Raw genomic sequence first — 22,072 nt, forward strand, 5'->3', positions numbered from 1 at the left:
TAAACTTATGAAGAGGTTTATTCATTTCACAATGTGGAGGTCCACAAGTACAGGTCTACATTTGTCTGGCTCTGTGAGGGTCTGATGGCTACAGCAAAGCATGATGGGTAACTTCACATGATGGCTAGACATGCAGGAAGTATGGAGAAGTGCTTCCAGGAAAGTCAGTCAAGGAAGGGGCCTTCACATCCCATTCTTGTGGAAATTAACCTGCCCGTTCATCCTGACCAGGTCTAATCCGCCCATCCTAGTGCCCCTTTACCTACACATCCTTCCTGCCACTTCTTCAGTTTTCCACTACCTCAGTAGTACCACACTAAGGGACCAGTTTTTAGCAAACAAACCAATGTTGAAAACACATAAAACCTACCCAGACTAGACCCAGAGTATAAAAGAAACCCCAAGACATCTCACCCCATTCTTTCTCTACACTTGGCTCACTGCAAACCTAGCTTTGATCATGCAGTGCCACGATTGGTCTTTGTTTTATTCACTTTTTCAAAACATGTACATTTCTAGAATCCCTTTCCTCTGAAGTGGATCCCAGTCATTCCATTTCTGTGGACAGATGCCAGGTAATCAAGGAAGGAAAGCTCTCAACCCTGCCAAGGGATACTTTGTCCAAACTGAAGTCTAGGGCACTCTAATGAGATTATCCCTACCATGAAATCTTGATCTAAGCCACTAATTAAGCAGCAGACTAACCAGTAATGTTTCCTCTGTAAATCCAACCTCTTCAGCTTGGTTAGTTAGAAATGCCAGTAGGTGCTTGGGGCATGGATGCTTGGCTTGAATGGGAGGCCCTGAGTCCAAGCACAAGCAGCATATTCATACACACAGAGCACAGAGCAGGTGGGGAGGAATGAAAGGAATAAGGGAGTGCGGGAGGGAGGAAGGGAAGGAAGGACGGAGGGACAGAGAGGGGGTGAGAGGGGAGGAAGAAGGAAGGAATTTTTTTTAAGACTTTGTAGTTCTGGTTCACACACACACTCACTCAATGTAAACAAACAAAAAAAAACTTCACTTCCTAAACCTACAACCTGCAACCTACGTGTATTCATCTGTGTTGAAGATACAACATGCTGGATAAGATACAGCACTGATCATTTAAAGTCTATATAAACTATCATGAAAATCGTTTTCTAAAAGAGAAAAGTATATCTCCCACATATAAAAGGACCAGGGAACAAACCTGGAAGTTCATGACTTGGGCTTCTTAGACAATAGGACTCCTCGTGGTCTCATAGTTTTACTTCCTTTGTTGCTATGATTCAGTTGGGTAATAAGTAGATAATTTAAATCCATATCCCTTCAGGTTGAGGGTATTTTTCATATTCTGGACTTGGACCTTGGGGCATTATGAGCATGAATCATTGGCTATCTCATAAAGACAGCAGCACATGGTACTCCACTGTCCTCTTCCAAAGTTATGATGCAGGTGTAGTTATTTGTCTATGTGTGCTTTGCCCAGATGAGAGCAATACGACCATCTAGAAGCTTACTATATATGTAATCCATGCAAAGCAATCCAACCATTTGAAGATTAGCTCAGTTGTTGTCAAGAAATGGGGTAGCCAACTTAGGAACAAATGTCAACTTTAAAATAAGACTAACAGTAGTGGCAATGTCACATCTCATTGACCTCAACAAATAATTATGCTAAAAGTAATCCAAGAGAATAGTTATTCTCCATCAGTCTCAGAGGACACTGGAGCTAGGTTCTAACTAAGTCATCTTGATACTATTACAAGAAGCCAATTGGTTATTTCTAGAATCTTTGGCTTTGAGATAGCCCTGAATGGTGGATAAAAGGACTAGACCACATGATATCTAAAACCACCTACAAAAAATAAATTCTGGCCTGGGGATGAAGCTCAGTGGTAAACATCTTACCTAGCAAACAAACAGGCCCCAGGTTTCAGCCCCTGCACTACAAAAAAAAAAAAAAAAAAAAAAAAAAAAAGAGTGGATATGAATGAAAAAAATAAATTCTGTGTTTCTCCAGCTATCTCAACATGTCAAAACACAGATGTGCGTACCGGTAATTTACACATAGTTCTTGAGACAAAATAGCATCAATTAAATCACAACAAATAAGTCAGCTTCTTCATTTTATATGTTTAGATTCATGACTTAAATCTAATTCCTCTAGAGTATTAGTTTCACTATATAATCTAATCAAAACTTCCTTGAACTTTAAGGATGAACGAGACTGTCAATGTGAACGTGTGCTCTTTCCCAGTGCTGAAGTACAAACACAGAGCAGAGCCAAGCACCTGCTTCATATTTACCAGAACTTCTTGTCTCATTTGATTACAAGGATTGTTAACAACTGGTCCCCTTTTAAATGGCTATTATTGACTTACTGTCTTTGGAGTTCTCTTTTATCAAACCCAATGTAGCACTGCCTATTAGCAATAAAAATCCTTTCCCCAGACAGGCATGTAATCCCAGCATTTGGCAGGGTGAAGCAAAGGGATTATAAGATTGTGCGCAGACTAGGCTACTTAAAGAGTTGAGGTTAACCTGGCTTATATAGCTAGTTTGGGTCCAGCCTGAGATACATACTGAGACCTTGTTTCAAAAGAAACAAAAATCTATTTCTGGTCATGTATTTCTTAGGCACTGTTAGACTAAGTGCTTCTTACTAAAAAGCACTACTCCTACTACTAAAAAGTAGCTAAAAATTTATCTACATTTTCTAGGATATTATACCATGTTGCTGTTCTGGATAATTTGACTACCAGGTCATTTTTGCTGGTAGCTATAAGCAAGATAGTTACTCTCTTGTGTAGGCATCCAAAGTTTACTAAGCCATCCATGCACAAGACATACTCTGCCCAAATTGTGTCTCTTTTTTAAAGACATGGTTTCTCTTGATGACCTTCCAACGATAGCAAGTTGGGTCTATACCACGATCCCTGAGCTGCTTTTAGGCCCTTCTTTTCTGTCCTCTCAACTTTTGTGGGTACCAGTTGCTGTATCCCACTCCCACCATACCCTGCCTGTATTCAACACACCTGCTATAGTTCTCTATAGAATTCTTGCACACCCCTATTCCACTTTCTCAGATTCTTAGTGGCCTCACCATCACTGATGTAATATAGTCCACACCCCAGATATTGGCCAAGACCTTCCAAACAGTTTACCTTCCACTCAATTCAGCCCCACTGGCAAGAGTCGCAGTCTAGAGCATGTATGACTTCAATAGCTGTGCTTCCTCCCAAGCCTCTTTCAAATCTACCAAGCAGTACCCCGTTTATTGATCATCTTACCCCTTTCACTATTTTGACTTCAAGTAGAAGGTCCAGTTTACCAGCTCTGTTACTGCTGTCCATGATTTTCAGTGTCTTTACAGGTACCCACATACAGTAGTCCGTATTTACTTCTAATTTCCCTCTGTGATTTCAGAATTACCTGCACCCAACAATGGCTACAAACACTCCAGAAAAGAACAATTCTTAAGTTTTGAATTGTGAACCCCTCATAGCATGAAGAAACCTCACTGAACTTTACTCCATCTCTCCTGAGTTCTAAACCATCCTTCCAATCCTTTTGCCCAGAATATCCAGCTTGTGCACATTATCCATCCAAAGGGTGCTAGGAAGCCATGTGTGATGTTACAGTACCTGCCATGGCACTACACTGCTTGTCCTCAAAATAACCCTTAATTTGCTCAATAATGGCCTCAGATTGTAAAAGAACAATATAAGTAATTTTATTATACTATATAGTTGATCTTTTTATTACTAGTTAAAATTAATATATTCCTTACATAGTTTATATTGTCACCAATATAAATATGTAGAAAAAAAAACACACAGTGTATATATAGGGGTCAGTGCCATCTGAGATTTCCAGGATCCATTGGCAGTTCTGAGGATGGCTGCATAGTTTACATTCTATGGTCCAACATTGTGATCACTTAAGTATCTTTCAATTACTGCTATCCCCTTCCCTTCCCTCTGTTTTCTATTCTCCTAGCAAAACCCCAACCCTCTCAACACCTCACTCTTTATTTTCTCTCTACTACATCCTAAAAGCCCAGTATGGTGAAGAAAAACAGAGGCTGGGATGTCTAATCTCCTTCTAATTTATGACCTTTTGAACTGCACTCTCAGCCGTTTCTGGCAGCCTCCCTCTTTGTCCCAAATTTATGACTCTCTCACTTCACAGTAAAACCACTTCCACACTATTCTCCCTCCCCAGTATCCTGCTCATGCAAACTCGCTCATCCTCAATACATAACTGTGATTGTTAATTCCCTGTGAAAATAAGGATTACTCCAAAAATCAATTCGTCATTTTCCCAGCAGAACTAAGTGGCCCTTTGCTTTTTGTTCTGGCCCACCCTGATGAATTGTCCTGAATCCTTAGCTGAGGTCAATTCTTTCCCTGTGCACTGGGTCCTGCCCCTCCTCACCCCTACTGCCCTGTCTAGAGCTCTGCTGCAAAATGAGCCCCTCCCTTCTCCATCTCTTCCTCGATACCCACATATCTCATTTGCATATCAGCTTGTGTCACTTTGAACCCTATTTCTGATGCTCTTTACAGCAAGCTCCTCCTATAGTTACCTACTTACAGCCTTGATGGCTGCTGCTGCTGATCACATCCCAAGCCAACATTTGTCCCTCTGAAGCCACTCTTAGGAAAACATCTACTGAATCAGACTGCTAAATCCAGTGCTCAAGCCCGGCGTGGTGGCTCACGACTTAATCCTAGCACTCGGGAGGCAGAGGCAGGCGGATTTCTGAGTTCAAGGCCAGCCTGGTCTACAAAGTGAGTTCCAGGACAGCCAGAGCTACACAGAGAAACCCTGTCTCGAAAAAAACAAAAAAACAAAAACAAAAAAAACCCCAAAAAACCAACAACAACAACAACAAAAATACAGTGCTCGTCTTTCTCATCAACATCTCACAAGCCTTTTAACAGTCAGCTCTACTCTTCTGCATCAATTCCTTCCTGTACCTGCATCGCCGAGCCTAGGACTTCCTGACACACATTGGGAACTCAGTAAAGAACCACAAAGTGAGTAAATGAATTAGTTTGATTTAAATCTAGACTGCTCAGATGTTTTACACTAAATAATCTCAGTATGAAATTACAGTAAATGTCAAGGACATGATTGCTTTCAGAATTTTAGCTGCCAGGATCTAGGTTATCAGTTATCTAAATAAATGGCCAATTTTCTAAAGTGATGCATTTCATACAAATGAACAGAAGATTTTTCAATCATAGGAGGTGTATGCATTAAAAGTACTTGTCCCTTGAGGCAGCCAAAAGTTTGTAAAAAGCATTAGTTTTCCCAAGTAACCTAGTTCGAAAATATATTTCACTGCTATACTAGTCAATTCTCTGTTGCTGTGATAAAACACCACAACCAAGAGTAAGTTATTATAGATAGATAGATAGATAGATAGATAGATAGATAGATAGATAGATAGATTACAGTTCTCGAGAGATAAGGATCCATCATGGCAAGGGGTAGGCATGGCAGTGGGAACAGGAGGCTGAGTTCAAGTCCTCAACCACAAGCTTATAGCAGAAGGGTGAACATCAAAAAGCAGAGTGAGGCCACACCGTCTCAAAGCCCACCCCCCAGTGATGTCTTCGTCCAGAAGGCTCCACTTGCCAAAGGTTCCACGACCTCCCCAGATAACCCCATCAACTGGGGTCCAAGTGTTCAGCTCTCTGAGTGTATGGGGACTTTTCTTATTCAAGTTACCACAATTGCCCTAATTTGTGGGTTAAGAGAGTATCTGCTTTTGCAAAAAAGGGATTTCAAAACATGTTTATTCAAAACCCATCTAGTCTTAATAAGCAGTTTGTGGAAACTAAAATAATAGGAAATATACAATCTTCATTGGATGAAAACACAATAGAAGGACAAATTTAAAAAAAAATGATTTATGAATCCAATGCAATACCAAACAAGATCTCAAAAGACTGGTTTTGTTTTGTTTTGTTTTCAGAATTTCACAATTTATATGAAGGAACAAAAAAAAACAAAACAAAACAAAACAAAACAAACACAGATAGATTTAAGCATGGGCTTAAATGGGACCTGCTAGCCTCAAAGGCAACAGGATGCTATAGAGTGAGAGGTGCGGCGCTGGCAGAGGGGCAGATAAACCAGCCAACAAAATGAAGCAGGAAGCACAGAAACATGATCGCAGCTAATGAACAGTGCATGTGCCACCGCTCTACCTGAGTGATTCTCCTTCAGGGGAAGATCACCGATGCAGGGAACATTCGGTCAGTTCTTTAGGAGACCAAAAGGTTTAGGGATGAACTGTGTAGAGAATTTGGAAATCTGAGAACATATTGGGAAAGGCCAATATGTTTTTAATTTCTTCTAATGGCATTTATATCACTCATTAAAGAAGAGTTAACAGATCCTATGATGTTAACATTGCTAGACATCAGATATTTTCTTACCACATTACAATTGTTAGTGGCACTTGGAAATGCCAATCATACTTAACCATTTAATAAAGAAGCCATATAAGTATTCTAATTCTTAACATTTAGGTAGCTACGTTTTAGTATAATTTATTTCCATGTGATACATTGTATCCTATGCAACTAAAACCATTGTCTCTCTGCACTGATGGCATAGCTCAGCAGGTAAAGGAGCTTGCTGCACAAGCCTGGTGATCATGGGGTTCCTAGACACAGTGGATACACACGGAAGAGAAGAGCCACCTCCACAGCGTTGTGCTCTGCACTCCACATGTGTACCATCACACCCACAGGTTAGCACACACGCATGCAGGGAGAGAAGCTGATGACTAACATCTAGGTCCCTAATTGTTTCTTAATAGGATCAATAAAGATGTAAGAAGCTAATTGTTGGGCTAAGGATGAGGCAGGATTTCCAGGCAGGACAGGAAGAGAAGAGGACGTTGGGATGATTGGGAATTCGGATCAGTTCGTGGAGCAAATAGGAAGGACAGACATGTACGTCTTGGGGACCGATAGTTTGCAGCCTCTGCAGGCCGCTGTGCAGCCTAAGGAGGATGGGGCAGGATATTCCTTGTTCAGCAGTTATTATCTGGCTGATCTTAAAATATTAAGGCTGTCTGCTGTTTTTCATCCACAGTGATTTAGGTGGAAGAAGAAAGTGGACCACTGGGGCAGTTGAAGAACTCGCGGAGGGGGCAGGGATGGTTGTTGGGTGGCTCAGCAGAGCCAGCCAGAGGAACAGGCAGGATAAAAGTGGAGCCCACTGCGGAGTGATCTCGCAGCTAAGTCCTGAGGGGCTGCGGCATTTGGCAGGGAAACCAAGCAAGGAGCAAGCATGCCTTTTAAAATTACACACAAGTATGCACAAAAATATTTGATATCATAATAATGGATTTTAATTACTAATCAAATCAAAAATAGTAATTTTCTTTCTCTGTTGCATTTCTAATATAATTTATCCACTAATCTTGAGCCAGGAAAAAAATCCTTGCTACTTTTTAATTTCACTTCATACATAACTTCTTGGTCCTAACCTTCATCTTAACCAGACCTGGCTGTATATACCTTTGCTCCTAGTACTTGGGAGGCTGAGGGAGCAGGACTATAGTTCAAGGTCAGCCTGGACTAGACAGTAAGATCCTGTACCAAGAACACAGGAAGGGAAACCAGATCAATAATACCCTCTTGCCCTCTGTTCTCTTGCTCTGTTCTATCCTTTCCAGCTGCTCGCTCTTCCTTCCTTCCTTCCTTCCTTCCTTCCTTCCTTCCTTTCTTTTCTTTCCACATGCCACTCTGCTCCCATGATCCTCTTCTCTGTCCACAAACCTGGGTCCTTTATTTTGCACAACTCAAGTGTTCTATCCACTAACCAAGCTCAGCTCCAAATAGCAAACAAGCTGACATAAACAAATCTAATATAAATTCTGATGCCTGATAGCTTTTCTCTACGAGGACACAGAGACTCTGATTTAATATAAAGACTGCATGGAATGGTATGGGGAATTTCACGCTGATTCACTTAACAATTCTGTCTGCTGCAGATGAAGTAAGTGTTCCTGTAGGCTTCATCGCCATTACCTTAACAGGGAATTGAACTGCTGACTCATGAAGGTATTTTTAGAGCTGCCGGTATGACTGTCTGGCTCTAAAGGAAGTCAAGCAATGCCGCCACCTCGATGAAAAAGAAGATTTTTTAAATTTATAAATTTAAATTTCTTTATAAATAGATAGTTTTAAAGTTTGGGAATTGTTTAGCTTAGTATGGTTAACATTTGCATGTTGTCAAATTGAGAAACTAAGCCAAAGTTGTTACCAAAATATTTGAGTGAATGGAAATTAAATCACTGAGATTTTTATGCAAAACAAATATTTTACTTGATATAGGCTTTCTTGGGATGTTAAGAAATGGCCAGTTGACAAATATATGCCTTTTTCATGTGGCCTGGGCTGGAGCCTGTCCTTCCTGTGATCCTGGTTGTGTCAGAACTCCTCCGAGTTAAGCTGTCTCTGGGATTCTGGGATTCTGGGATCCTCTGATCCTGGGCATGTTAGAGCGCCTGGGAGTGGTTCTTCTTCTGGGTGTTGTGGGGCTGGCTGCGAAGTTTGCACCCAAGGTCTGCTCAGGGCATCGGCCCCCTTTTTTTGTTTGTTTGTTTGTTTGTTTGTTTGTTTTAATTTGCTTTATCTGATGGCTATGTTTAAAGGGTAAAGAGATAAATTACTCCCACGTTTGGTTTTTTAAACTACTATACTATTAATAATAACTAATATCATAGTTTTATAGTGGCATTTTCCATGCTTATGGCACCCTAATATCTTTAGAACACTCTTGCAGTGTCATCAAGTTGGCACATTTAAAATGTTGCTGGCTCAAGGTCAACGTTGTAAGTTCATTTCTCAACCACCCTTGCAGTGAGGGCGCGTGCCTGTGACCTGGACACCATTGTTTAGGTAGATCCACAGTGAGGGCACGTGCCTGTGACCTGGTCACCATTGTTTAGGTAGATCCACAGTGAGGGCGCGTGCCTGTGACCTGGTCACCATTGTTTAGGTAGATCCACAGTGAGGGCGCGTGCCTGTGACCTGGACACCATTGTTTAGGTAGATCCACAGTGAGGGCACGTGCCTGTGACCTGGTCACCATTGTTTAGGTAGATCCACAGTGAGGGCGCGTGCCTGTGACCTGGTCACCATTGTTTAGGTAGATCCACAGTGAGGGCGCGTGCCTGTGACCTGGTCACCATTGTTTAGGTAGATCCACAGTGAGGGCGCGTGCCTGTGACCTGGTCACCATTGTTTAGGTAGATCCACAGTGAGGGCGCGTGCCTGTGACCTGGTCACCATTGTTTAGGTAGATCCACAGTGAGGGCGCGTGCCTGTGACCTGGTCACCATTGTTTAGGTAGATCCAGAGAGTCCTTGTTTCATGAGTGATGGTAGGGAACGGGCCACATGAATAACTTGTTCTGTTGATGTGGGTACATGGCCTCCCCATGGGAGGGGCTCCAGGACACAGATCCGGTTAAAGCAGAGGCACTGGCATGATCCCTTAGTGGCTTTCATGGTGTCTCTGCAGCTGCATGAAAGCATGTGGCTGCTTGTCTTCCAGACCTAACTCACCCGCTCCAATCTCTGGGCTACCTACTTTTCACTTTTTCACTTTATCTTCTTTCTATATTAACAATGAAATCAGTTGTATGCAACTTAAAACTGTTAGGAGATTTTTAAATCATTTAATTTTTTAAAATATGGTCTGGTCACCAGTCCATCCACAAAACCTTTCACCCAAAATGGTTCTTGCCTACAAGATGTGCAGGGACAAAAATGGAGCAGAGACTGAGGAAATGGTCAACAAATGACTGGCCCAACTTGAGACCCACCCCTTGGACAAGAACCAATCCATGACATTTTTGATGATACTCTGTTATGCTTGCAGACAGATGCCTAGTATAACTGTGCTCTGAGAGATTCCATCAAGCAGTTGATGGAAACATGCAGAGACCCACAGCCAAAAATTAGATAGAGCTCAGGGGGTCTTATAGAAAAGTTGGGGAAAGGACTGAGGGACCCGAAGGGGGTAGGGACTCCACAAAAAGACCAATAGAGCCAACTAACCTGTGTCCTTGGTGGCTCTCAGACACAGAACCACCACCCAAAGAGCAAGCATGGCCTGGATCTACACCCCACACACACATATGTAGCAGACAGGCACCTTGGTCTTCATGCAGGTTGCTCAACAACTAGAGCATGGGCTGTCTATGACTTTGATGCCTGCCTGTGGAGCCCATTCATCTAACTGGGCTGCCATGTCTGGCCTCAGTGAGAGAGGAAATACCTACAGTGACTTGATGTGTCAGGTTGGGCTGATACCCATAGGGAGGCCTTCTCAGAGGATAAGGAGATTTGGGGTAGGGGCTATGTGAGGGAGAGATACCAGGAGGAGAGGCAGGAGTTTTGACCAGGATGTAAAGTGAATAAATTAATCAATTAAAGAAAAAAATGTGGCCTAGTGCTTTTAAATGCCTTGAATAAAAATTAAGTAACAATATATAATTAGCAATTTAAAAGATATACTCGGATAGTCTCCAATCATGAAATGTTTGTCAGCAAAGGATATCATCACACTGTAGCCAAAAGAGACTGTTAAATTATAAATAGCTTTCTTCGTAGGGTGATATCCCAATTTAATTTCTGTTGCTATAAAAAAATTAAATTAAATTAAAAAACCACCATTACCAAAAGCAACTTGGGTAGGAAAGGGTAAAGGGTTATTTCACCTTAGAGTTACAGTTTATCAGTGAGGGAAGTCAGGACAAGGAACTCCAAAAGAGCAGAAGCTAGAAACAAAAAACACCAGAGGAGCATTGCCTGTCCTCTCTAGATCCTTTTAATATTTTTTATTACATATTTTCCCCAATTACATTTCCAATGCTATCCCAAAAGTCCCCCATACCCTCTCCCCCACTTCCCTACCCACCCATTCCCTTTTTTTTTTTTTTGGCCCTGGCGTTCCCCTGTACTGGGGCATATACAGTTTGCGTGTCCAATGGGCCTCTCTTTCCAGTGATGGCCGACTAGGCCATCTTTTGATACATATGCAGCTAGAGTCAAGAGCTCCGGGGTACTGGTTAGTTCATAATGTTGTTCCACCTATAGGATTGCAGATCCCTTTAGCTCCTTGGGTACTTTCTCTAGCTCCTCCATTGGGAGCCCTTTGATCCATCCAATAGCTGACTGTGAGCATCCACTTCTGTGTTTGCTAGGCCCTGGCATAGTCTCACAAGAGACAGCTACATCTGGGTCCTTTCAACAAAATCTTGCTAGTGTATGCAATGGTGTCAGCGTTTGGAAGCTGATTATGGGGTGGATCCCTGGATATGGCAGTCTCTAGATGGTCCATCCTTTCGTCTCAGCTCCAAACTTTGTCTCTGTAACTCCTTCCATGGGTGTTTTGTTCCCATTTCTAAGGAGGGGCATAGTGTCCACACTTCAGTCTTCATTCTTCTTGAGTTTCGTGTGTTTAGCAAATTGTATCTTATATCTTGGGTATCCTAGGTTTTGGGCTAATATCCACTTATCAGTGAGTACATATTGTGTGAGGGTTAGGGATTTTAAAAGAAACCTGTTTATCTAACCATCAAATGAAACTTTCATAGGGATATAGATTTTTTGAATATTCATTTAGCTCTTTCCATGATTATGGTACAGGGGAAAAAAAACCTACCTCAAAAGCCAGTGACTTGACAATAGCTCTCACTTATTTTTCTTGGTCATGGGTGGGAAAATTAGCCATTGTATCTACTCAGCTCCACATCTCAGAGGAAGTTCATTTCTGTCTCTTGTGTTTTCTCATTCTCCTAGATCAGTAGCTACCCAGAATGTAGTCCTATGGTAAGTGGCAGTGGTTCCAGGAGACATACTATGCAGAGAGGAACATCCAAGACCTCTGCTGAGATCATGTCTGCTCCAAGTCTATTGGCTGGCATGAGTCACATAATGAAGGCATGGCTGACATCAATGGGGTGATAACATCTTGACCAACAGAATATCCTATAAAGTCATGAGGCAACAGCATAAGAATATATGCCTGAAAGGGAGATGTGATGAATGGGGGCAATCATTGTAATGGAGTATAGAAGTTACCCCTCCATATCTACAGCATACCACCCTAACTATTAAGGAGAAAATACATTGGTTTCCTATGACATAGAGGGCTTCAGCCACCTCTCACCTCCATCCTCATCTGACCCAGTGGTACCTTATATCATAGATCAAGATTAGATCAGATCCCCAAAATGTCAAATTAGGCTACAGCCACATAAAGAACTACACCACTTTACAACAAAATCATTTCACAGCACATACTTGAATGTTAGTATTTCTTCAATTACCAAATTCTTCCTGCATGCTAATTTAATCTGCCTTTCAGGCCAGCTAGCTAAATCATGTTTTCTCACATTTTGAATTACACCGTCCTAAATGGAATACACCTTGTCACAGAGTCATTTATTTGATGTCATAGTTAATTGCTCTCTTTAGTCCCCGCATGTGTAGTCAATTTATCAGACAAAACGTATTTGAACTTGAAACTGATTCCATGGAAGTGAGGCTAGAGGCAAAGTGCAGCTAAGGCATCTCCAGAGGGATCTTTCAGTGAATTTAATCTATGACATCCAAAAAAGAGTAATTGCATCTACTATATACATAAATCTCAGCCCTGGAAATCCCGGCAGTAATTGATGAATATGAAGATGATTCAAATGTAATTAATTTAATGTCTTTTGCTTTCAAAATTCAGACTAAGACATAATTTGTTTCATTGACCAGGATCTAAGAAGTCGGGCATTTTAATGCTATATCAAGCTACCTCAGAAAATTAAGGGGTGGCCCTGTCTTTATAGTCACCTCTCCTGTTAGCAACCACAGATGCCTGCACTGAATCAGAAAACTCTTGAGTGGTCCCCTCACTTCTGATGCAAAGAACCAACTTCAAAATAAGGGGAAATGTAGAGAAATTATCTTAGAGGGAAATTTTTACTCAGCATCTCCCAGCAACTTAGAGCAAGAGTTCAAGGACAGCAGAGTCAGAATGGAGATTCTGACATCATAAGGATGATTTCAGTGGATAGGGACAGTGGCCAGTGCTGCCTTACTGGGACAGAGGATATATCATCACATCAAGTGTGAAGACAGATGTTTGGCCACCCTACCCGTGAGAAGTGTGGGGTGGGGAGCACAGGGCCATAGCTGCCATTTCTGTGCCGAAATAAACCTGCCACATAAAAGGAAAAGGGTTCCTGAGCTTGATTAAGACCTAAAAGTAGAGATTTTTCCTGTTCCGTGCAATTATGAGGAGTTTCTCAGCAACACTCAGGAATACCAATGAGCAGCTCTATGGTAACCAAGGAGACAAATCCACCAGCAAAAGTAAGTGGGAGGGGCTAGGAAAGCAGAGAGAAACCCCCAACTTTACTGTTCTTCTCTTCATAAACTACAGCTAACACAAAACATGCTGAGAGGGGCTGATATTGTCTTTTAATTCACCAAACCTACTTTCGTGGCTTATTCTTGCACCATCTTTACACATCAGAAGGTGATGAAGCTGTTTCTGAGCTTTCTAAAAACACTGCTCAGTTAGAAAAATCACCACTCCTGAGTGGAGAAGCTGGAGATGCTGGGTGCTCAGAGCAGGGGCTCTCACTTCATCCCAACCAGCTCACCCTCTGTGGGATGAATGCTTCTTCCTTTACAGTGGATGCTATTGTTGTTTTTAACTTTGGACTCCCTTTTTTTACAGTCTTAACCAGGAATCTTCCAGGACCAGACTCCCTCCCACAACTAATCTCCACCAGAAAGTGCCAGAGAACAGCATGACCTGACTCTTAACTCAGATGACTCTACATGGGAGTCTGACGCCCCCAAACTCCTCATGAACCTGAGAAAGTTCAGACTTTCTAGATGCTTCTTAGAGAGAAGAATGATCAGTCACTGTGATGCCGACCCTAGCTGGGAGCTACAGCGTTGCCAGGAAACATCCAGCTCGTTGAAATTATTGCCTTCCCAGCAGAGTATATTTTACATAAAATATGCCCCAAATAACTACATCTTCTCACACAACTGAGACTTGCTACTTGAAATGTCTTGAAGTATGAATGTTTTTGCTTGGATTGTTCACCTAATAGTGTGATTGCTCTTGGTTCAAGACGTTGAGCACAAAGAGAGATGCTAATGTATTTTAATCATCAATAGAGTGCCTTAAAGTTTGTGAAAGTTGCCTATGGATTTTAAAGGTAACTTTACTCACTTACTTGTTTACTGCTACTTTAAAATTCTACAAATTTAACCATTTGGGTGTGTATAAGTAAAATAAGTAAATATACATATTTGTACTTCTTTTTTGATACCAGGTCTTAGTATGTACCTCTAGCTGCTCTAAAACTTGCTACATAGGCCAAACTGGCACTCAGAGAGGTCCTTTGCCTCTGCTTCCACCGTGCTGGGATTAAAGGTATTCATCACCATGCCTGGCTTTTAAAGGTTATCCCTGGCCTTGAACTCAGAAATCCCCCTGCCTCTGCCTCCCGAGTGCTGGGATTAAAGGCATGTGCCACCACGCCCGGCTTCTGTCTCCTCTTCTTAACTTCAGAAAGATTAACCCTGAAGTCCATGACTAGGCCCTGTCAATGAGCTCATCCTAGCTCCTCTATGTTGCTTAAACTTTGTTCATTTTAGCTAAGGGTGTACTCAGTGATAGAGCACCTGGCTCGTGTACACAAGTCCCTGTTTTCAGTCACCAGCACTGAAAAAGAAAACAAACAACACAAAACAAAAATAAATAAGTAAATTAAATAAGTAAAAACTTCAAACTTCAAGTTGATTCCAATAGATCCCAGACTTCAAATTCTTCAGATACACCATCTCCTGAGATCCATTCATGCTACAATAACATTTTGTGACTACCTACTCAAAACTTAAAATAGCCTCTATGCCACAGAACTAGCAAGAAATAGCAGGTATTTTAAAACAAAATCTTAGTCTTTGCTCTTCTGTTCAACTTTAAAGGTTCCATATCAAGTTTTTGGACACTACTTCTCCCCAGAGGTGAGGAAAGCCAACAAAGTTTCCAAATGCTACTTCTGTGATACTTCCTTGCTTTCCTACTCCCTATGTCTCTTCCTGGGATACAGGAAATAGTCATTGTGTTTAATACTGAACAGTTACTCTAGGCACTGTGATGTGAAACTATGTAGCAGAGTCAGGGTCCCTGCAGTGATGGCTGTACTTAGAGCGTTCACCTGTCAGGTGCCTGTCTTGTCCTAAAACTGCTAGTTCATTCATATGTTCCTACAAACTTTTCAATCTTCTCTTAAGAAAAAAAAAAGAAAAGCATTTAGAATAAAAATGAAAATTGAATTGTCCAGAGCAACACAGAAGTAAGCGATGAACACAGTTTAAATCCAGGTTCACCTCACAGGAAACCTTCATCTACACACACACACACACACACACACACACACAGAGTTCGGGAGGTTAGGCTACATAAAGGCAGAATTTGCTGAGCAAAATACTAAAGTGCTTAAGTTACCTTCATTAAAATGCAATATTAATTTTTTATACAGCAAGAAAGCTTCAGAGGAAGAGCTTCAGTTTTGAGATGAGTGGCAACACTCAACAAACCTAAAAACACAGCCACGTCTTCCCTGGAACAGTCGCGCTAAGTAAAAAGCGCTACTTTTGTGCTAAAATTCTCTGCTCACTCCTTCTCTCAAGGGATGGCCCAGAAGCAACTCTGAGATGCACATGTGTGCAAGCATCCACTGCCACAACCATTGTGGAAATCAAATGTTACACCTAGATAATAATCTATCCTTACCATAAAATGTAGATTTCTCATCAAAAAATTTCTTTTTGGAACTCCCTATTTTGAGGATAATGTAAACACAACCTTCATAATCTTCCACAACTAAGTCCTCCTTGGCCTTCGCCTGCACAGCACTGTTTATCCATCTGCACAGACACTCTTTGAAGGCTCTGAAATCACCCTGACTATTCATTTACTTTCTCCTTTGTGCCTACACATGTTTACAAATGTGGAGTTACAAAGACAGTGGACCCAGCCTGAACCCTGACCCCCTCTAACTCTTATCACTGCCCAGACTGTTGTCTCAGATATCCAGATCTAGAAAACACAAAGGCATTAATAACATTAGACTTTAGAAATCTCTCCCAGGGGCATTATCTAGGAAGGCCTCAGGTAGGGAAGGGCACAGCCTTCATTAGACAATTCTCCACCACCTCAAACCAGATCAAATCAATACACAATCTTGATATGATAAGTGTACTTGCTACATAAGTACAGTACCCATGCCACTTTCTCTGCCTTCTCCACTCCTATATGGGCCCTCGTCAAAATGAGCTCTGTAGACTGGGGAGATGGCTCCATGGGTAAAGCAACTCCCCACAATCATGAGGACCAGGGTTCTGAATCCTAGAACTCATATAAAGCTAGGTTTGGTGCAGCATACCTATAATCCCTGTGGAAACAGGACAGATGAAGAAGGCGGGGTCTTGGGATGAATCCTAGAAATCAGATCCTGGAGATATGTCAGGGTGCAGATCTGAGGTTATTGCACAGTACACAACTTATATACAGTGTTTGAGCCAATCCCAAGCCCTTAACTCCTCGGTTAATAGTATCTTGCCACACAGACACCGAGTCCCAGTGAAAGCCCTGCCTAATGAGGTCACTCAGAAGGAGGGGGTATGGGGTGTGGGAATACTAGGACTTCCTGAAGGTGGAGAAGTCAACCTCCTTAGTGTACTGTCAGCATCTTTACAAGAATTTCTTAGGCCCTCTAGATTTTCTGTATAGACACTACCCCATAGATAGCCAAACAACATTATCTACCACATCCCAGTTTCTGCCATAGTTTCCTGGGTCCATCCATTTTTCCTGACACCTTCAATGCTCCATTGCTCCACTAGGCCCTGCCTTCTCCAAAGAGTCTTGTTTTCTATTTAAACTTGTCAATGCTCAAGGTTTTCTTCTAATTTGGAGCTATCTTCAATACTATTTGTACCAGCATCATTCAGAATGCAAGTGCACACACAGAGGGAAGGCCCCAGTGAGCCCTGCCCCAATGAGCCCTGCCCACCTTACAGCTGCACCTTTAGTGCTAGTGGGTCTTACTGACCTCACTCACTGGGTAAGTAGTTACATTAGCTTTCCTCCTAGGCAACTTCACTAGACAACATTGGTACTAGCAAAATTAGAAACCAATACTTACCATCTTAGCTAGATTTTTATTGCTATGAAGACACTATGACCAAGGCAACTCTTATAAAGGCAAACATTTAAGTGGGACTATCTTACAGTTTCAGAGGTTTAGTCCTCTGGCAGGAAGGCAGACATGATGCTGGAGGAGCCTAGAATTCTACACCTTGATCAGAAGGCAGCCTGTAGAAAACTGAATTAGTTTCACACTGGGCATTTATGGCCTCAAAGCTCCACCTCCACAGTGACAGACTTCCTCTAACAAGGCCACATCTCGTCAGTAAGGTGAGCCTCCTGATAGTACCACTCACTATGGGCCAAACCTATTCAAACCACCACACTCACACTGCTTCAAAATGTTAAGAGCAGCAGCAATCTGACACATGGAGAATGAAACAGTGTTGCACGTGCTGCTGAGTCTCAGAAGTGAACAGTAGATGAGATAGGAAACATGGTCAACAATAAAAGCTAACATCTGAATAACCTAGGATGTACAGCTAATTCTCCAGAGTGCCATGTGTTAAAATCTTAAGCTATGTCGGGCATGCAATCCTAGCACTTGAGAAGCAAAAGCAGAAGGAGAGCACATTCTTAGCCAGCCTAGGCTGCTGTGTTGTTTTAATTCTTGACTTAACACAATCAAGAATCACCTGGAAAGAGAGACTCAGTGAGGGGGTGTCTAGATTAGTTGACCTATAGGCTTGTCTACAGGGAAATTGTCTCAATGAGTTTCACTGAGGTGAAAAGACCCAGCCTAAGGTGGCATCATTCACTGGCTTTGTTTCCAGGACTCTAAAAAAAGGGGGGTGTGTGGGGCTCTCTAAATCATAGCTCTCATGTTTAAAAAATAAGAACAATTGGACTGGTAGTATGGCTTAGCAAGTAAAAACACAAAAGCAAACAAACAAACCAGTTTGATCTGTTACCATGATAACCTGAAATTTTATCCCTGCAACCTCCATACAGAGACTGAAGAAACAGACTGCACACACAAGCCATGGCATACACAACCCCACATGTATCTTAAGCTGCAAACTCCATGCTTGGTTCTAGAGGACTTGGCCTACTGGGGAATGAGGAAATGAGGAAAAGACAAACACAGAGACACAGAAACACCTGAGATCAGATGGACTGGGGTCTGATAGAGAAACCTTAGCAGCCCAGGTGCTCATGTTCATTACATACAGTTGAACAAGAAGACAGAGATGTTAAATACAGTTGAACAAAGAGGCAGTTATTGTATATATTTGAACAGGAGGGAAGGGTTATTACAGATAAAAAGGAGACAGAGCTTATGGTATACAGCTAGATTAAGGAGGCAGGTTTAGCTGTCTCTGTAGGGGAACAGTCTCCAGGCCAAAAATATCCAGATGGAAACGCTATGGCGGGCACTCACTGTAAACTGTGTAAACCGCACACACTCACACCATTAGGGCAAGCTTTGCCATTTTCCCCCATGTCTAAGATTTTGAGGTCCTTGACATAGCTGTGCCCGAGTCAACCACACCCACTCAGGACTTCACTCACTCAGGGCTTCCTACAGTACAAATACACAATAGTAAGAAAGGAATATCATGTTTATCTAATACAGTTATTATATGGATTAAGGCAGATGTTGGAGGAAATGCCCTTTAGCAAGTGACCAGCTCGTTTTTACTAAGTTAATATTTGATATGGATTCCAACCATTTATTCATTTATTTATCTAAAATCTTTGAGAAACACACACTCATGGACTCTCTACTCTTGCTAGAATTCTCAAAGATAGTAAGCTTGGTGAAGCCATGAACTCTTCCTGTGAACAAAGAATATGTGAAGAGGTAAAAGAAGGTGGGAGACATGATAGAAAAAGAAAAAGAAAAATGCTCTAGCCATGCCTCATGGTTGACATGGTAATAAAAGCATGGATAGCCTAGCAGATGGCTGTGAAGGAAGAAAGAGAGGATAAGAAACACACAGCAATGCCGCCCTCCTATCTGCACAGTACATTAAAAACCCAACTGGCTTTGTTTTTAACACCTGCAACCTGTCAACCCTAATGTCCCATAAAAATCCTAATATGAAATCATTTCACTGCACTATCCCACTTCACCTTTAAGTGACTCCTTCCCATCCATAACACCAGTCAAGGAGGCAGGAGCAAAACTGAGACTACAGGATAACATGAGGCAGGTCACTGTGGAAGGTCTGGGCGCCAAGCACAAGACACAGTCATGTGGACCCAGTGAAGCCTAATTATATTAAGCAAAACAAATAAACTCAAGCAAGCAATCGTTCTTGTTCTGGGACTTGTGTTTTAATCTTAGATCCCCGCCTACAAAGTCATTCCAACACTACCAAGGTGGGTCAAGGATTAAAAAGTAGACAAGGGCAGTGGCCTCTTTGTAGACTATTTCAACAATTGCTTATTAATTGCCTCATGTGTCCCAGCCTTGAGATACAGTCAGAGCCTTGAGTGATGCTGTAGTCACCTGGCACTCCAGGAAATGCCTGCTGCACTTTCTGGATGGTTTCTATACTTATGCTGGAATGATTCAAAGCACTTGCACACACATTCTGAGACAAGACCCGAGCAATGTGGTACAATGGCCCTACAGTGTCTTATAACCGCTCTAACTGCCTCAGAGGCTAGGAAGCCTGCTCCATTTATTCAAACATAAAGATGAACATTTCTCTTATGATGTCTTTTCCTTCCCATAATCATCTGTGCTCTAATTCAAAGAAATGCAATTTCATCGTTGGTTCCCCATGCTGATGTTTGAGAAAAGAGCACGTGATGCGACCGTAATGACTAAAGAATACAATGAAGACTCCACGAGTAAATGACTTCAAGCAATACAAATACTTACTATAAAGCACATCGTTCTCTGAAAGACTTAAAGATTGCGCTCTGACTGCCTCTGTGAACTACACAGAGGAAGACAGCTGGGGGCAGTGTCAAAGAGCTCCCTGTGAACCCCTCACAAGGCGCCTCAGCAACAGGAACAGGGAAATGAGAAGGGGAAGCCAGATACTCACAAGACAGGTTTGTCACTGCTCTGCTGAGAAACATAACCTAGTCCTAGCATAAACTATAGAACAGGCAAAAAAGGGGGGATGAGGTCCTAAGTTGCAGTTCAAGGGGGAAGTTTTTTTCAGTGCTTGGTGATGCCCCCAGGCATTGAGAGATTTTTCCCCCCTCTGGCAAAATGCCCCTCTCTATCTTCAGGGCTGTGGAATGCTGTCTTTTGCAATTAGCAGACTACTCCAAAGAGAGAGAAGCTGTCCCTGATAAGCAGTTCTATGATAAGGTTCTGTCTTTGTTAGGGTTTTACTGCTGTGAACAGATACCATAACCAAGGTAACTCTTATAAAGACAACATTTAATTGAAGCTGGCTTTCAGGTTCAGAGGTTCCGTCCATTATCATCAAGGTGGGAGCATAGCAGCCGCCAGGCAGGCATGGTGCAGGAGGAGCTGAGAGTTCTATATCTTCATCTGAAGGCCATTAGGAGAAGACTGGCTTCCAGACAACTAGGATGAGGAACTTAAAGCCAATGCCCACAATGACACACTTCCTCCAACAAGGCCACATCTCCAAATAGTGCCACTCCTTGAGTTAAGTATAGTCAAACACCACAGGCCCCAAACAAGGAAGCAACATTCCTAAATGACTCTTAGTAAACAAACAACTAGCATGAAGTAGAGATTGCTAAGTCCCATTCCTACCCCCTACCCTCCTACCCCACCCCTGCTCCCCTTTTTCTCTCTTTTCTTTCCTGGAACTCTACTCTTTAGGAATGTAAAATGTGGAAGAAATCAGATTCACTGAAGAGGAATAGAAAAATCAAAGGCAAGGAAACCAGAGGAGAATAGTGCAGATGACAGCCATGGTGGAAAACCAAGGGTACAGGAAGCACCAGCTGCCTCACATGGCCATGAAGAATGGGTCTCAGGAAGAGAAGGCTAACCACAGAGGATCTGAGGTGAATCCATGTCCTAGATTCTACGATTGCCTGTGAAATCCAGTACAAATCCCCAGTCAGTTTTTACAGCTCTTACATTCATGACAGAAAACAACATTCAAAATGTGAGCACCAAAGTGGTCAAGAATAAGGTAGTCTAAAGGCAGCCTTTGATAGCCACGGTGTCTCCCCTGGCCGACTCAGCATCAGACTCCCAGAGGAGTCAGTGTGTATCAGCTTCCAATCAAATCTCATAAGAAGAAGGGGAAGGTTGGCACCCTGCGAAGCAGGTAGACATTGTGTCACATGTATGTCCCAAACGACAAGAACCCACAAGGTCACTCAAAGATTCAAGTGGACACAAATTCATGCCTTTCCCAAGTACATGATTTGCAGGACAAGACATAGCATTATCACAAATAACCCAGGGAAACAAAACAACACCACCTGTGGCCAAGCCCAGTTGTCAGTAAGGAGGAGGTGACTGACTTTGCACCCTGTACGAGAACAGATTGCAGCAGCTTAATGTTTCTTGGCACTTCGTCAATATACTCTTTCAAACCCTAGTCCCTTTAAATAGTCAATTGCTTTGTTTTCCAGCAAAAAGCTAAGAATTGTTCTCATTCTGAGGTAGCAATTTGGTGTACCTGGTTCTCACTCCCACCACGCCACATATAATCCAAGCAGGTTCTTTAATGTTTTCGATATCAATTGTCCCTTTTTTTTATTGATCTAAATGCATAGACCCTTAATCAGGGTGATTTGTTTGGTTCTCAATGTATTTATATTTTTCTTTCAAGATATGAAAGGATCCTGTTCATTATAAATGCCAACCTCTGAACAGAAGTAGGATTCTTTAGACAAGAAGAATATCCCTGATGTGGGTAGGAGGG

The 22,072-nt window shown here is 42.1% G+C and overlaps 1 protein-coding gene and 1 non-coding gene across 9 annotated transcripts in view; one reads left to right on the forward strand and one right to left on the reverse strand.

Annotated features, from left to right (window-relative positions):
- Positions 1 to 22,072, reverse strand: part of Nebl (nebulette) — a 392,277-nt gene that overhangs the window by 203,265 nt on the left and 166,940 nt on the right. The gene's annotated exons all lie outside the window — the stretch shown is intronic.
- On the forward strand, positions 17,577 to 17,689 carry Mir6419 (microRNA 6419). Its single transcript, NR_105847.1, has one exon. It is a non-coding gene; the product is annotated as a microRNA 6419 (primary transcript).

This window comes from Mus musculus, chromosome 2 (assembly GCF_000001635.26).
Source record: "Mus musculus strain C57BL/6J chromosome 2, GRCm38.p6 C57BL/6J".
Lineage (NCBI taxonomy): Eukaryota > Metazoa > Chordata > Mammalia > Rodentia > Muridae > Mus > Mus musculus.